The sequence below is a fragment of the Hemiscyllium ocellatum genome, chromosome 1 (genome assembly GCF_020745735.1).
Source record: "Hemiscyllium ocellatum isolate sHemOce1 chromosome 1, sHemOce1.pat.X.cur, whole genome shotgun sequence".
NCBI lineage: Eukaryota > Metazoa > Chordata > Chondrichthyes > Orectolobiformes > Hemiscylliidae > Hemiscyllium > Hemiscyllium ocellatum.
In genome coordinates this window covers 88,172,635-88,188,246 of record NC_083401.1, presented here as the reverse complement: position 1 = coordinate 88,188,246, position 15,612 = coordinate 88,172,635, and positions in this window count along the sequence as shown.

The following is a 15,612-nucleotide window of genomic DNA, read 5'->3' as shown; positions in this document are numbered from 1 at the left end:
CACAATCAAAAATAATGTAACAACAGCCACTTGGTATGAGCTACAGAGAAAAATTATCCTGTCTGGAGTAAGGGATACAAGAACAGTATTTTCAGTAATGTGCTTGATAAATAACATAGAACATAACAGCGCAGTACAGACCCTTTGGCCCTCGATGTTGCGCCGACCTGGAGTCAAAGAGTCAGATGCACAGCACAGAAACAGATCTTTAGGTCTAACTCATCCATGACAACCGATATCCCAATCTAATCTAGTCCCACTTGACAGTACTTGGCCCATTATCCCTCCAAACCCTTCCTATTCATATACCCATCCAGATGCCTTTTAAATGTTGCAATTGTACCAGCCTCCACCACTTCCTCTGACAGCTCATTCCACACACACACCACCCTCTGTGTGAAAAGGTTGCCCTTTAGGTCCCTTTCAGATCTTTCCCTTTTCCAGGGAAAAGACTGTCTATTTATCCTATCCATGCCCCTTATGATTTTATAAACCTCTATGAGATCACTCCTCAGCCTCTGACGCTCCAGGGAAAACAGCCCCAGCCAATTCAACCTCTCCCTATAGCTCAAATCCTCCAACCCTGGCAACATGCTTGTAAATCTTTTCTGAACCCTTTGAAGTTTTTCCGATATCTTTCCGATAGGAAGGAGACCAGAATTGCACACAATATTCCAAAAGTGGGGTAAACAACATGCTGTACAGCCGTAATATAACCTCCCAACTCCTGTACTCAATACTCTGACCAATAGAGAGCATATCAAATATCATCTTCACTATTCTATCTACCTGTGACTGTACTTTCAAAGAGCTATGAGCTTGCACTCCCTGGGACCTTACCATTAAGTACATAAGTTCTGCTAAGATTTGCTTTCCCAAAATGCAGCACCTCACATTTATCTAAATTAAACTCATTCCTAGCAGTTAAGCCTCACATCATATTGTATAAATTCAGCTTGTGAGAGATGAAGCATCGAGACATTCAAAAATTGAGAACTAGTACTGCAAAACCAACATAGAACTTGAATTTAAATAAATTATTTCCCTTTTAAACATTTCTAACAAGCCTCCTAATGACCCAATCTGATATGGCACATAACACTTCCAACCACAAATCACGTGCACTTATTTCCTGCTACATTTGGAGGCTTACACTCAGTATAAAATGTAGAATAAGAAAACAGTTAACTTCAGCAGACTACATTGGAATCTTGGATCCTTCCAACACTAATCCCTCTGGTCTTCTAAATTAAATCAAATAAAACTCATTAATAATTTTTATTTATTTAATACCTTTTTCAAGAATCCAAAAGCATTTTACATCCAATTAAGTACTTTCAATGTGTAATCGCTGTTATAATGTGTGGGAGTATCAGGACTAAGAACTACATTTAAAAATCAACACCTCAAGGGTAATAATCTTTGGCTGTTTCCAATTGTGGGGGAGACCAAAGCAAATGTCATTAAGAAATAAAATAGGGAATTCAGGAGAACGTATTCACACAAACTGGTGAGAAAACAGTGAAACTTGCTACCACTGGAAGTAGTTGGTGTGAATAGTATCCATGTACGCAGTATGGATGGGAATACAGAATTCAGAACTTAATAGATTAGCCATGAACTGAATGGTATACTTCTGCTCCTACTTCATATGTTCATAAGATCATACTTAACAAATACTGTTGGATTGTTTTGAGTTGTGGTCAGTAATTTGCCTGTTGTGAGTCACCAAACATATTCCTTTGGCTGGTCCCAATAGGTAAGGTTCTGACCTTATCCAGGTAAAAACTCTATTCCTGATGAAGGGCTTTTGCCCGAAACATCGATTTTCCTGCTCCTCGGATGCTCCTGAACTGCTGTGCTATTCCAGCACCACTCTAATCTAGAATCTGACCTTATCCAACCAACCATGTTTGCAAAACCCATAATGCATTTAAAGGTTAGTTAGGTAAACATACGAAGGAAAAAAAGGAATAGAGGGCAATGATGATTCAGTTAGATGACGCTGACAGGAGGAGGGTCAAGTGGAACATAAAACAACAGCATGGACAGATGGGCTGAATAACTGTTTCTGTGCTGTATGTACTGAGAGATTCTGTGCAAATGTGGTAGCCAACTTGTGTGCATGGAATCCCACAAGTTGCAATGTGGAAGTTACTACTTAATCATTTTTTTCATGATGTCAGTTCAGAGTCTTTCTCAGGAAACCAGGAGAATATTCTTGTTTTTCCTGAAAACCTAACGTGATTATCTGAGCCCACTGAAGGGGTACAGTACTGGTGGGGACAGGTCTGTCACTGTATCACTGTACACTATCACTATTACTTTAACATCTCATCCAAACATCAGTCGGGAGCTTTCCCTTCACTATTTACAGAGGAACCTCAATTATCCGAAGGACACGGGCAGATAGTATTTCGTTCAGTTAATCGAATTTCAGATAATCAAGTGCCCGATAGCATTGTTTAGCTAAGCATCAGAACCTTACAATCTTGTCAGATAATCCAATATTCGGACAATCGAATGCCGGATAATCGAAGTTCCTCTGTATTGGAAGTTTTAGCTTACATGACTGAATCATATATGAAAAATGGTCAAAGTTAGTTAATTAAGTTCAGTGAATTTTTTTTATATAGGTTTAATTTTTTGCCTATCAAAAACAACAGCAATTTAATTCAAAGGAAATTTTGTGTTTATGTAGAACTTTGACATTTTGCTAGGATTTTGTAGCTGGAATAAGTCAACCAGATCCAAATCTGTCTGAATGAAAAAGGTTGTACTACCTGTTCTCTTTACATTATAACCACCAACCACATTTGCAAGACAATAGAATCACTTTCACTATTATATAAATAGAGAAAAATGGGTTCAGGCAGGGTGAAAAATAAATGTAAGGTTTTATATCTTAAGGAAATATTACAAATTTATCATGAAACATTGGTGTACAGTTTTATATTGTAAAGATTTTGGGGAGCAAAATATAAAATTGTTAATTCCTGTATTTTAAGCGAGTTTTCTGATGTGGTAGACAGTAATCACAGTCATTATATCTGTAAGCACGTACCTTTCATAATCAGTTGAAAAGATGGTAATATTTTAAACTTGGTCAGTCATGCAATATATTGTTTTGGCAAATTACTGTATTACAGTGATGAGCAGGCTACTGTCAAATTAAAGTTTCAGTAAGCATCAGAAACTAAGCTTCTAGTTCCACAGTATCTGTGAAGTGTCACAGGAACTTCTTGTAGATAAGTAAATGTTTCTTTATTTGAGATATTGATACTATTTAACTAAATCAGTTGTTTATAAAAAGAAGAAAAAGAGGACTTGGTGTCATCATGTGGCTATGAGTTATCTTAGTTTTGTCTAATTAAAAATATCTATGCATGATTAAAAACAACAATCTGATATTAGGGTCCAAGATGGAAAAGTTACAAAGCCTCCACCAAGAACAGATGTCTTCACAGATTAGATTAGATTAGAATACTTACAGTGTAGAAACAGGCCCTTTGGCCCAACAAGTCCACACCGACCCTCCAAAGAGCAACCCACCAAAGAGCAACCCACCCAGACCCATCACCCTATATTTACCCATTCAACTAACACTTGGGGCAATTTAGCATGGCCAGTTCATCTAACCCGCACATTTTTGGATCCGGAGGAAACCTACACAGACACAGGGAGAATGTGCAAAATCCACAGACAGTTGCCTGAGGCGGGAATTGAACCCAGGTCTCTGGTGCTGTGAGGCAGCAGTGCTAACCACTGTGCCACCATGCCATCCTCCTTTGGGTCTGACAAAGTTTAGGTTTCTTGGATAGTTAAAAATATTTCAAATTACATTACCTTTTTTTAAACACAATCAGATGATTTTTTTACAATTATCCTTAAGCTACAGTTTATAAGAATATAAGAAATGGGAGCAGGAGTAGAACATTTATCCCCTGAAGCCTCTCCTGCCATTCTTTATGATCATTACCAATGGGCCTCAACTCCTCTCATGACAGCTCTTCATACCCTTCAACTCTTGAATATTTTAAAAATCCATCCATCTCCTCTTCAAATAATTTGTGATCTGGCATTTGTAACTTTCTAGGATAAAGAATTCCAAACATTCATTGCACTCTGGGAAAGATATTCCTTTGAGTCTCTGATGTAAACAAGTGTTCCCTTATTCTGTAATGATGTCCCGCAGTTTGTCATTCCACTAGTCAAAACATATTTTCAGTATCTACCTTATTAAAATCTTGCATGTTTCAACAAGACTCTAATTCTTCTAAACTCTAGTGAATAAAGGTCTAATATGTTTATCCATTCTTGATAAATCAACCCCTTCATCTCTTTTGATTTGCTTGAATGCCCGTATATCCTTTCTTAAATATGGGGATCACAACTGTACACACTACTCCTAGTGCAGCCTCAACAGAATCCTGTAGGGTTTTTAGAAGACCTCCTATTCTTAAACTTCCATCCCCAAAAATAGAAGCCAAGATTCCATTCTGGTACATTAATGACATAATCAGTGCTGTTCACTCTCCCATTTGGAATTGGAGAAATTTGCCAACTTCACTTCCATTTCCACTCTACTGTCACCTTCACTTGGTCCATCTCTGACTCCTCCCTTCCCCAATTGCTCTCATTTCCATTTCTGGGGATAGGCTAGCAACCAATATCCACTGCAAACCCACCGAATCCCACAGTTACCTTGACTATATATTCTTAGATGAAAATGTGTTGCTGGTCAAAGCACAGCAGGCCAGGCAGCATCTCAGGAATAGAGAATTCGACGTTTCGAGCATAAGCCCTTCCTGATGAAGGGCTTATGCTCGAAACGTCGAATTCTCTATTCCTGAGATGCTGCCTGGCCTGCTGTGCTTTGACCAGCAACACATTTTCAGCTGTGATCTCCAGCATCTGCAGACCTCATTTTTTACTATATATTCTTAGACCCTGCTCCCTGTCAACTTCACCTATTCTCTCAGTTTCTCCAACTAAGGATTCCCCATCCCATCTGTCAATGCCCTCTGTTGTGTCTGCCCTACTTTCTGTACTCTGCTCTCCTATGCTCTAAAACAGCATCTAGGTCCTGCTTTCTATAGGTTGCTACCAAAACAGTCAAACCATTTTCAACCATTCCTATTTCTCGTTAGCACCCTCCTAGCAATTATCCCATTTTCTCAGCTTATTATCTGCAATTTTTTTTGTTTGCTTATGTCATTCTTGCTCTGTCTGTCTCTCTCTTTGATGGATTCCATCTCCATGCAGGAGCAAATTACACCAGATATTGGAATCCGTACTGAAAACAAGAAATGCTGGAGATCAGTGTGTTGTTGTGGTTCTGTTTGCCGAGCTGGAAGTTTTTGCTGCAAACGTTTCGTTCCCTGGCTAGGGAACATCATCAGTGCTATTGGAGCCTCCTGTGAAGCGCTGCTTTGATGTTTCTTCCGGTATTTATAGTGGTTTGTTCTTGCCGCTTCCGGGTGTCAGTTTCAGCTGTAGTAGTTTGTATGTGGGGTCCAGGTCGATGTGTCTGTTGATGGATGTTCTTGCCGCTTCCGGGTGTCAGTTTCAGCTGTAGTGGTTTGTATATGGGGTCCAGGTCTATGTGTCTGTTAATGGAGTTTGTGGATGAATGCCATGCCTCTAGGAATTCCCTGGCTGTTCTCTGTCTGGCTTGTCCTATGATGGTAGTGTTTTCCCAGTCAAATTCATGTTCCTGGTTGTCTGAGTGTATGGCTACTAGGGATAGCTGGACGTGTCGTTTTGTGGCTAGCTGATGTTCATGGATGCGGATTGTTAGCTGTCTTCCTGTTTGTCCTATATAGTGTTTTGTGCAGTCCTTGCATGGTATTTTGTAAACTACGTTAGTTTGGCTCGTGCTGGCTATTGGGTCCTTTATTCTAGTGAGTTGTTGTCTGAGTGTGGAAGTTGGCTTGTGTGCTGTTATGAGTCCTAAGGGTCGCAGTAGTCTGGCTGTCAGTTCTGAGACGCTCCTGACGTATGGTAGTGTGGTTAGTCCTTTTGGTTGTGGCATGTCCTCGTTCCGTGGTCTATCTCTTAGGCATCTGGTGATGAAGTTGCGTGGGTATCCGTTTTTGGCGAATACCTTGTATAGGTGTTCCTCTTCCTCTTTTCGCAGAGCAGAGGCAGTTATGCAAAGGTTAGAACATACAGCCCTACCACAAATCCAACCCAAACTCTGGATCAGATACGTCGATGACACCTTTGTAATCATCAAAAACACAGAAATAGAAAAAAACACACCGAATCATCAACGCCACACTCACAGGAATACGATTCACGAGAGAAGAGGAAAAGGATAGCCAACTCCCATTCCTAGACGTGTTAGTAGAGAGAACACCCAACGGAGAATTCACCACAAGGGTACACAGGAAACCAACACACACAGACCAAGTCCTAAACTATGAAAGTAACCACCCCAACACACACAAACGAAGCTGCATCAGGACACTATTCAAAAGAGCCACAACACACTGCAGTTCACCAGAACTGCGAAAAGAGGAAGAGGAACACCTATACAAGGTATTTGCCAAAAACGGATACCCACGCAACTTCATCACCAGATGCCTAAGAGATAGACCACGGAACGAGGACATGCCACAACCAAAAGGACTAGCCACACTACCATACGTCAGGAGCGTCTCAGAACTGACAGCCAGACTACTGCGACCCTTAGGACTCATAACAGCACACAAGCCAACTTCCACACTCAGACAACAACTCACTAGAATAAAGGACCCAATAGCCAGCACGAGCCAAACTAACGTAGTTTACAAAATACCATGCAAGGACTGCACAAAACACTATATAGGACAAACAGGAAGACAGCTAACAATCCGCATCCATGAACATCAGCTAGCCACAAAACGACACGTCCAGCTATCCCTAGTAGCCATACACTCAGACAACCAGGAACATGAATTTGACTGGGAAAACACTACCATCATAGGACAAGCCAGACAGAGAACAGCCAGGGAATTCCTAGAGGCATGGCATTCATCCACAAACTCCATTAACAGACACATAGACCTGGACCCCATATACAAACCACTACAGCTGAAACTGACACCCGGAAGCGGCAAGAACAAACCACTATAAATACCGGAAGAAACATCAAAGCAGCGCTTCACAGGAGGCTCCAATAGCACTGATGATGTTCCCTAGCCAGGGAACGAAACATTTGCAGCAAAAACTTCCAGCTCGGCGAACAGAACAACAACAACAGACACCCGAGCTACAAATCTTCAACCAGACTTTAATCACAGTGTGTCAGGTAGCATCCATGGAGAGAGAGCAAGCTAATATCTCAAGTCTCTTCATCGGAGCTGATGGAAAGTGTGTAAAAGGCAGCATTTATGCAATAATGTGTGTGTTTGGGGTTGGTAGCGTTGGAATGCTGGGGGACAAAGCATTTGATAGTTCAGATTAAGTGATCACCTTTTCCCAGTTGTTTTCAGTTTTGATGAAGGGTCAGTAGACACAAACATTAACTCTGCTTCTCTCTTTCTGTAGATATTGCCAGACTTACTGGGTTTCTCTAGCATTTTGTTTTTGTTCTAATCTTAATTTCTTGCTGCACCTGCATGCCAACTCTGTTTTACATAAACTTTCAAATCCCTCTGTTCTAGTCTTTTTGTTTTGGAGGCCCTCTCAATTTAATTAATAATCTGTACAGACTTTTAAATTCACTCAAGAGCTGACAGCATCATTGGCTAGGCCAGTATTTATTGCCCATCCCAATTGCTGAGAGTCTGGAGTCACATGTAGGTCAGGTAAGGATGGTGGTTTCCTTCCCTTACGGACATTAGTGAACCAGATAGATTTTTCTGACAACTGACAATGATTTCATAGTCATCATTAGACTCTTTAACACCACCATCTGCTGTGGTGTGATTCGAAGCTTGGTCCTTAGTATAGAAAGGATTGTCAGTTTGATAGCTTTTTCTCAATTCTGGGGGAGATGGTGCATGGCCGTTCTTAGTTATTGGAATAATCTGTCTGGCTAACTCCAAAGTGTTAGATGTGCCCATCCAACACAAGTGGCATACAGCCATATGAAACGTTAATAGTTCCAGAACTGCCCTCACTAGAGACACTGGCTTTGTATTTAAATTATGATTCTGATCATTAATCCATTCATGCACTAAAAGCAGAAATATGAAACTAACTTGATTGATTTCACAGCATCAATCATTCACAGTTTATGTTGCAAAGCTCTATTTATTAAATGCCCATAGTGCCGACAGATCATTTTTTGAAGGCATGGTTTCAAAATTAGAGTTTCCCATTTAAGGCAAAAATGAGGAGGAATTTCTTCTTTTAAGGTACTTAATTTTTGTAATTCTCTCTCCTAAAGAGTAGTGGACACTGATCACTGAATGCACAGAAGTCTGAATTCGATACATTTTTTATTGTCAAGAGTGATGGGGTACAGGCAGGAAAGTGGAATTAAGGCCACATCAAATCAGCCATGACCTTATTGAAAGGTGGAATATGCTCAAATTGATGAATGTCATAAAGTACTCTGGTTTAGAATCATAGAATCCCTATATGAAAGCAGGCCATTCAGCCCATCAAGTCCACACCAACCTTCTGAACAGAGGTGCTGGAAGAGCACAGCAGTTCAGGCAGCATCCAACGAGCAGGATGCTGCCTGAACTGCTGTGCTCTTCCAGCACCACTGATCCAGAATCTGGTTTCCAGCATCTGCAGTCATTGTTTTTACCCTCTGAACAGAGGCCCACTCTCTTGTAACCCGCATTCCCTAATGCAAATCAACCTAGTTTGCACATTCCTAGAAACTATGGGGCAATTTAGCATGGCCAATTCACCTAATCTGCACATTTTTGGACTGGAGGAAGAAACCCATAGAGATGCTGGGAGAATGTGCAAACACCACACAGTCGCCAGAGCCTGGAATGCAATGCAAGTCCCTGGCACTATGAGGTAGCAGTACTAACCACTGAGTCACCATGCCACCCCATTTCTTATGTTCTATTTTGAAAAATAAACTCAATGTTTAATGTTTTTGTTGTTACAATGAAAGGATATAACTACTCGAACATTCAAATAATTCAGCAAGAAGTAGTTTCCATTACATGCATTCAGACTTACATGGGCAAAACGCTCCTGTTGCAGCATGGATTATAATTTTGATCACCACAAGTCCCACTTACCTAATCTTGTATTCCACTTCACTTCCCAGTAGGCTCTCACTTCCACTCGGATTCCATTGTAATGAAGATCTTACATCAAGGCTCACAACCCAATATGTAGACAGCTTTAAGCCTCACCATTCAGGTGCAGGGATTGCCATACAGACCCAAAGATGGGCACATCCAAATTTCTGGGTAACACACGTGAGCTGCAATTAACATGAAATGAACTTTAAAATACATATTATCCTTAAACATTCAAAGGCTCTTGTAAGACAATCTCCTCTTTGTCAAAAAATTCTGTCTATGCAAGAATTTGAATTAAACACATCTCATTCTCGTAAGTCTAAAGTTCGCTATCTTTGTAAAGTAAGAGCTATTATTTGATGTTTAATGTTTTTCTTAGAATTCTGCTCTGGATTTGATAATTTGGTATTAATTCATTAAAACAATAATTCTGAAGCTAATGCTCAACATTGTATACCACCCAAACAGACTGTTCCCTTTCTTTACATAATGAATGTGTAGCCCATTTGTCTTAATACAAAAATTTAATATTATCAAGAATGTATTTTCATGCTTTGTCCGTTAACACTATATACAAGCTTTTCACTCCAGCTTTGTAGACACAAGTAAGGAAGGAGAGACTTGGTAAATATAAAACAACATTGATATTCTTAGTCCTCACATAAAATCGGTTTTGACGTCACAAATCAATTGCAGATTTGTTTTGCTGTCTGTAGCAATCATGTTGTGAAGTAGTATACCATTTTCATATGTGGGTTATATCAAAATTTTTTTTGATACAAACCTATATTGAAATTGTTAAAGACTAAAATATTATAAGCTTTTGTAAAATGTACATTTTGATCCATTATTTTTAACTAATTAATATCAATGAAGCATTCCACCCAGTTTACTAAGAACAGTGGAACTAACTGCATGATATTACAGAAGTTGGAGAACAAGATTCATTATTAATATTTAAATGACCCTCCATTCATGAATGAATAAGGTACCTACAAAATATATACAGCAATTTACTTAAACTAAAGAATCATGTTATTTTGTAAGACCTTCCTTTTCTAATCTGATTTATAAGACAGCTTTCTTCTGAAAGGAAAATAAAACAGAGCAGTGAAGACAAATTGAGCATGTTGGTATCCATTATTTCAGCTAGCTCAATTTATTTTTGTTATTGTGAGAACTTTTGTAGTTAATGAACAATGTTGCTCTGTTTTGATTGTTTTTTGCAATCACTGTAGGTTGTGGCATTTTGTTGTTAAAATGAATTTTAATGAAGTATTTTGTGGATGCATTTGTATTATTATCACAAAATATATTTGGGAGTTGATGTGCTGTCTGCCATGCTCTGTAATGCTGGAAACTACTCAACCAACATAAAGACATGTTTTGATCCTGACCACTGGGTATGTGCAGTTCTTGCTTCGTTTTCTTTAAGACTTGACTTTCAGTCACCACCTTTGATTAAACTTGTTTGGTAATTGAGCAAGCTATTTATTCAACACCAATCCCATTTTCAACTCATACCTTTGGTTGCTAGATCATTTTGAGATTTAGGGTGAAATGTGGAAAGAGGTCCTCACATCCATCACATGGAGTAAATTTAATGTCCTGTACTAAATATACCGCACCCCTCATTGATCAATGAGATGAGACATTGCAGAGTGGTCTGGAATTAGAATTAGGTTTATTGTCACACCTACAGTTCTAAATAAATAAATGCAGTGAAAAGTTTACAGAGTCACTGTTCATGGTGCTATCTAGATGTAAAGTATCTAGGTAAAAATCTTAGATACAAAATAGACAAAAAAAAGGAAGAAATGTTACATTACCTTAAATTACACAACCAAGTTAAAAGGATAAACGTTACAGAAGATCACCATAGGTGCTTTCACATGTCGTCTGACTGGCTCCGCAAGCTGCTGACAGCTCGCATTCATTCCCGTTCTGGGCTTCAGCTGCTCCAAGGAAGACTTTAAAAACTTTAAAATCTTAGGTGGCAATAAAGAAGAGAAAGAAAGAAAACCAGCTGGATGGATTCTAAATCTTTATAACTGAAGTCTAATGCACTATGCTGTTCGGATGAAGAGTCACTGGACTCTAAACGTTTACTGTTTTCTCTCTTTCGATGCTGCCAGACATGCTGTATTTCTCCAGCACTGTTTTTGCTTCAGATTTCCAGCATCCACAATTCTGTGTGTTTACATTATTGGAGTACATTGTTTATTTTGTTATCTGCTTAAAACTTTCCGAATATAAACAAATTTCCATTAGCCTGCAAGAACTGTACCTCCCATTATTTCTTTTAAACAAATCATGGCATCAGAAAGCCAAATTAAGTCAATGATTGAACACTCTTTGCAGATGCAAGCCAAAGCCTACATGCCACTAGTCCAAAATCCAAATTCTAAAATAAATATTAAAATGTACATAAATCTTAACTTTAACACTACATGCATGCAGACATTAATTTTAGCAAAATCGGGATTTTCTTTGATGAGTCAATGTTCAGAAACGTGGCTGCAGATGAGAAGTAGTTCTGATTAGAAGGGGAAGAGCAAGAGGATGGTGTATGTAAGCACAATTGTTGAAATAGTGGGCAGATGGTGTACTCAAGAACCCCATCTCAGTCACAGTCATTTTGTACCCACTAACTGGCTGTACTTCACTTCATGAGGTTTGTACTGTACAAATAAAAGCAAAATAGTCAAAACTAACAAAGTGCTGAGCAATTCAGCAGGATTGGCAGCATATGAAGAAAGTTAACCAAGAATCCAGTATGACTCTTGTTCAAAACTGAAAGGTTTCGGAAAATGGTGTTTTTTTGATACTTCTGACAGAAGTATTGTTCTGTACGAGGTAGTGTGCAACATTCGACGCAGTATCATCTTCAGGAACTTAAAAGCACCAGGTGCTGATCAAGTCACCTCTGGAATGTGACTTCAAAATTTCAGTGATGGACTTGATAACTGTGGTAGAATGAATCTTTATAACTGGACTAGTATCCTGGCAAATATTCAGGTGTTACTAGAACTGCTTGCATTTCTGGTCACAGGCCAGCTGGACATCCATTTGTATTGACGTAGATGATAGATTTGACAGAGTCTATATAATTGCAGGAATGTTATCTGAGGTTGGAAAGGCAAATCGGGCAGGACTTATACACTTCATGGTAAGGTCCTGGGGAGTGTTGCTGAACAGAGACCTGGAGTGCAGGTTCATAGTTCCTTGAAAGTGGAGTCCCAGGTAGATAGGATAGTGAAGACGACATTTGGTATGCTTTCCTTTATTGGTGAGTGGATTGAGTTGACAGGTCATGTTGCGGCTGTACAGGACATCAGTTAGGCCACTTTTGGAATATTGTGTGCAATTCTGGTCCCCTTGCTGATAGGAAGAATGTTACAAAACTTGAAAGGGTTTAGAAAAGATTTACAAAGACATTGCCAGGATTGGAGGGTTTGAGATATAGGGAGAGGCTGAATAGGCTGGGGCTATTTTCTCTGAAGCATCAGATGCTAAAGGGTTTATAAAATCATGAGGGGCATGGATACAATAAATAGAAAAGGTCTTTTCCCCAGGATTGGGGAGTCCAAAACTAGAGGGCCTGGTTTAAGGTGAGAGGGGAAAGATTTAAAAGGGACCTAAGGGGCAACTTTTTCACAGAGAGGGTGACACAATTACGGAATGAGCTGCCAGAGGAAGTGGTGGAGATTGGTACAATTATGACATTTAAAAAACATCTGGAAGGGTATATGAGGAGGAAGGGTTGAGGGAGAAATTAGCCAAATGCTGACAAATAAGAGTAGATTGATGTAGAATACCTAGTCAGCATGGACAAGTTAGATGGGTCTGTTTCCGTGCCATACATCTCTATGACTGTAAAGTGCAGAGCCCTTCAGAAGTGCTGATTATAGATGAAGACGCTAACAGACGATCTTGCCTTCAACAATATATCTAATCAACAATGCCCAAGACAATTTAGAACAAACGTAAACCACTCAATGCTAGATATACTATCTTTAAGTAACTGTTCAAATATATATTCAATACCCTTCTGTCCAGGATTGTTGACAAGCATTCATTCTTTTCTCCAGACAATATAAATAAAATTCTTTATTTTTCTCACTTTATAATTACCTTGAAAGTGTCTTTCCTTCATATTAATGTTTCTGTTTACAAATGTAATTTGGCATGAAAACAGTTAAATAGGAGAAAACTGCAATTTCCATCAAGTTTTTCATAACTCAGAATATCATTAGATTTTCCATCCTAATGGTCACTTGGCAACTCCTTGGAAAATGGATTGGTAATGGATAATGATCATCATGGTAAAAGCACATTATGAATTAGACTAAACATAATTATTGCTTTCGCCAATTATTTTTCTTAATCACATTTTGGAGTTTCAAAGAACTAATTCTTTTGTAGGCCATTTCAGGGAATAGCTAGATTTGTTTTGAAGTGGTTCTCTAATCTGCTCCAAGTTCTCTTTTCAGAAGCTCCACTAGGTTTGGTTTATTTAGACATTTGCAACCAAGTGATCCCATGGAGCAGCATTCCTATGGAATTTGAGGCTGAAATTTAGAATATTAGCTAAACTTTATTGCACTATTTAATTACCGCTTCAATGAAAATCTGTTTTTTAAAATAGTAATCTCATTAGTCAGGATGAATCATCTTTTAATGGCTGGGTCATCCAGTGCAAGCATATTCCATTTGCCTTTGGATAAATCTTAGTCAGTACACACCAAGTCTTTCTTACATCTGGTTGCAAGAATGCACCTTTCATAGGTGTCAAGTCTGTTGGGCTTCTTCCAAGATATGCAACAAAATAATCTTTTACAGAGTATATTTCAGAGACAACAATTTTAAAAACTGAGAATCTGGAGTGTTAAGTATGGGTGATGTTCAAAAATAAGCTAGCCATCACATCCAACTTGTTGAAGTACAGAAAAACTAACAAAAAAACCCCAAAAAAAAACTGCTTTGAAGGGTCACTAAGCCTGACTTAACTCTACTTTTGCTCCACACATGCTGCCAAACCTATTGTGTTTTTCCAGCTTTTTTATTTCTGTTTGTAAAAGTACAGTTGGCCAAAAACTTAAACTATTTTTCATACACCAGCATGATTTGCAAAGCATAAAGACTTTTCAAGATAATCTTAAATTACTCTAAGCCCTTTCTACCCCACACATTAGCAAGGATCATTAGATGACGGCCGAAGACTAGACTGGCCTGCAATAATGTGTCTGTGTGCAGAGTCCACAGACCTACAGATTATTAAGAGGACTTTTAAAATAACAAGCAACCACACTTTGAAGCAGAGTTAAATCTCTCAGTTACCCTTAAGGTGCTTGCTGAAATGCAAGCACTAGTGTGCAGAACTACAGTAAAGCACTTCATGTTTCAATACTTTGAAAAGAAATGAAGACAGTGGATTAGATAATTAATAACGGTTCGGAACCAGAAACAATAATTGACAGGTCACATGAGCAACAAAATCTCTAAAAATTGTTTTGAAGGTCAGAGATGGGATATTTCACACGAGTGACAAAACTGCTCATTGGAACAATACAGGATAAAATTAAGGTAAATTTCCATGTCATATTATTTAAAACCACCTTTGCAGGGCAATAAGGTTTCGTCAATAAAACAACCTATGACCATTCAAAAAAAGGGGCAAAGATACTCAAAACTGGCACTGCAGTTAGGAGTAACTTGGAACCAAGCGATCCTCTGTAGCCCAGGAAGATTTACAATCAATGCTGCACTGATCATTCAAGCGTTTGTTTTATACTCTTGTAATTTCGTTGCATTAAATGAACTGCAATTTTAAATTTAAAGTAAATGTTACCTTCAAGCAAGGCTAGTCTGTGTATTTTTTCTCACAAATCTCCAGTTTAAAAAAGTACACAAATTGTGCTGCAAGTGGTACCTGTGCTTATCATCTTATCCCAATTTCATCCTGGTGCCAATATTTGCAAATAGCTTGGTTTATCAAATGGAATTACCAAATACAATCAACCCTGGAGAGGTCAAGTTATAAATTAGATAACATGATCAACATCAATACCATCTTGTACCATGGTATTAATTAAATCCATTTGTAAATTGAGACTATGGAAGACTTTGCCATCACTGCGGAGGTTCAAAGATATGGAACAATAAAAAGTATTTTGGCTAAAGTATAGTTGTTGCCTCAGCACAAGATGAGCAACCCAATTGATCAGTTAGGGTGAGGATTATTCCTGCAACTGACAGTTTCCAGAACATCTGCTTTTTCTAGTTCTTAGTTTCTAATTTCATGTCAAGCAAGTTGCCATGTGGCAGGAAATCTAACAAAAATCATATTTTCAAGATAATTTTGCTGTAATAATTTCAAACTAAATATTAAGATAAAGAGTTGACACTT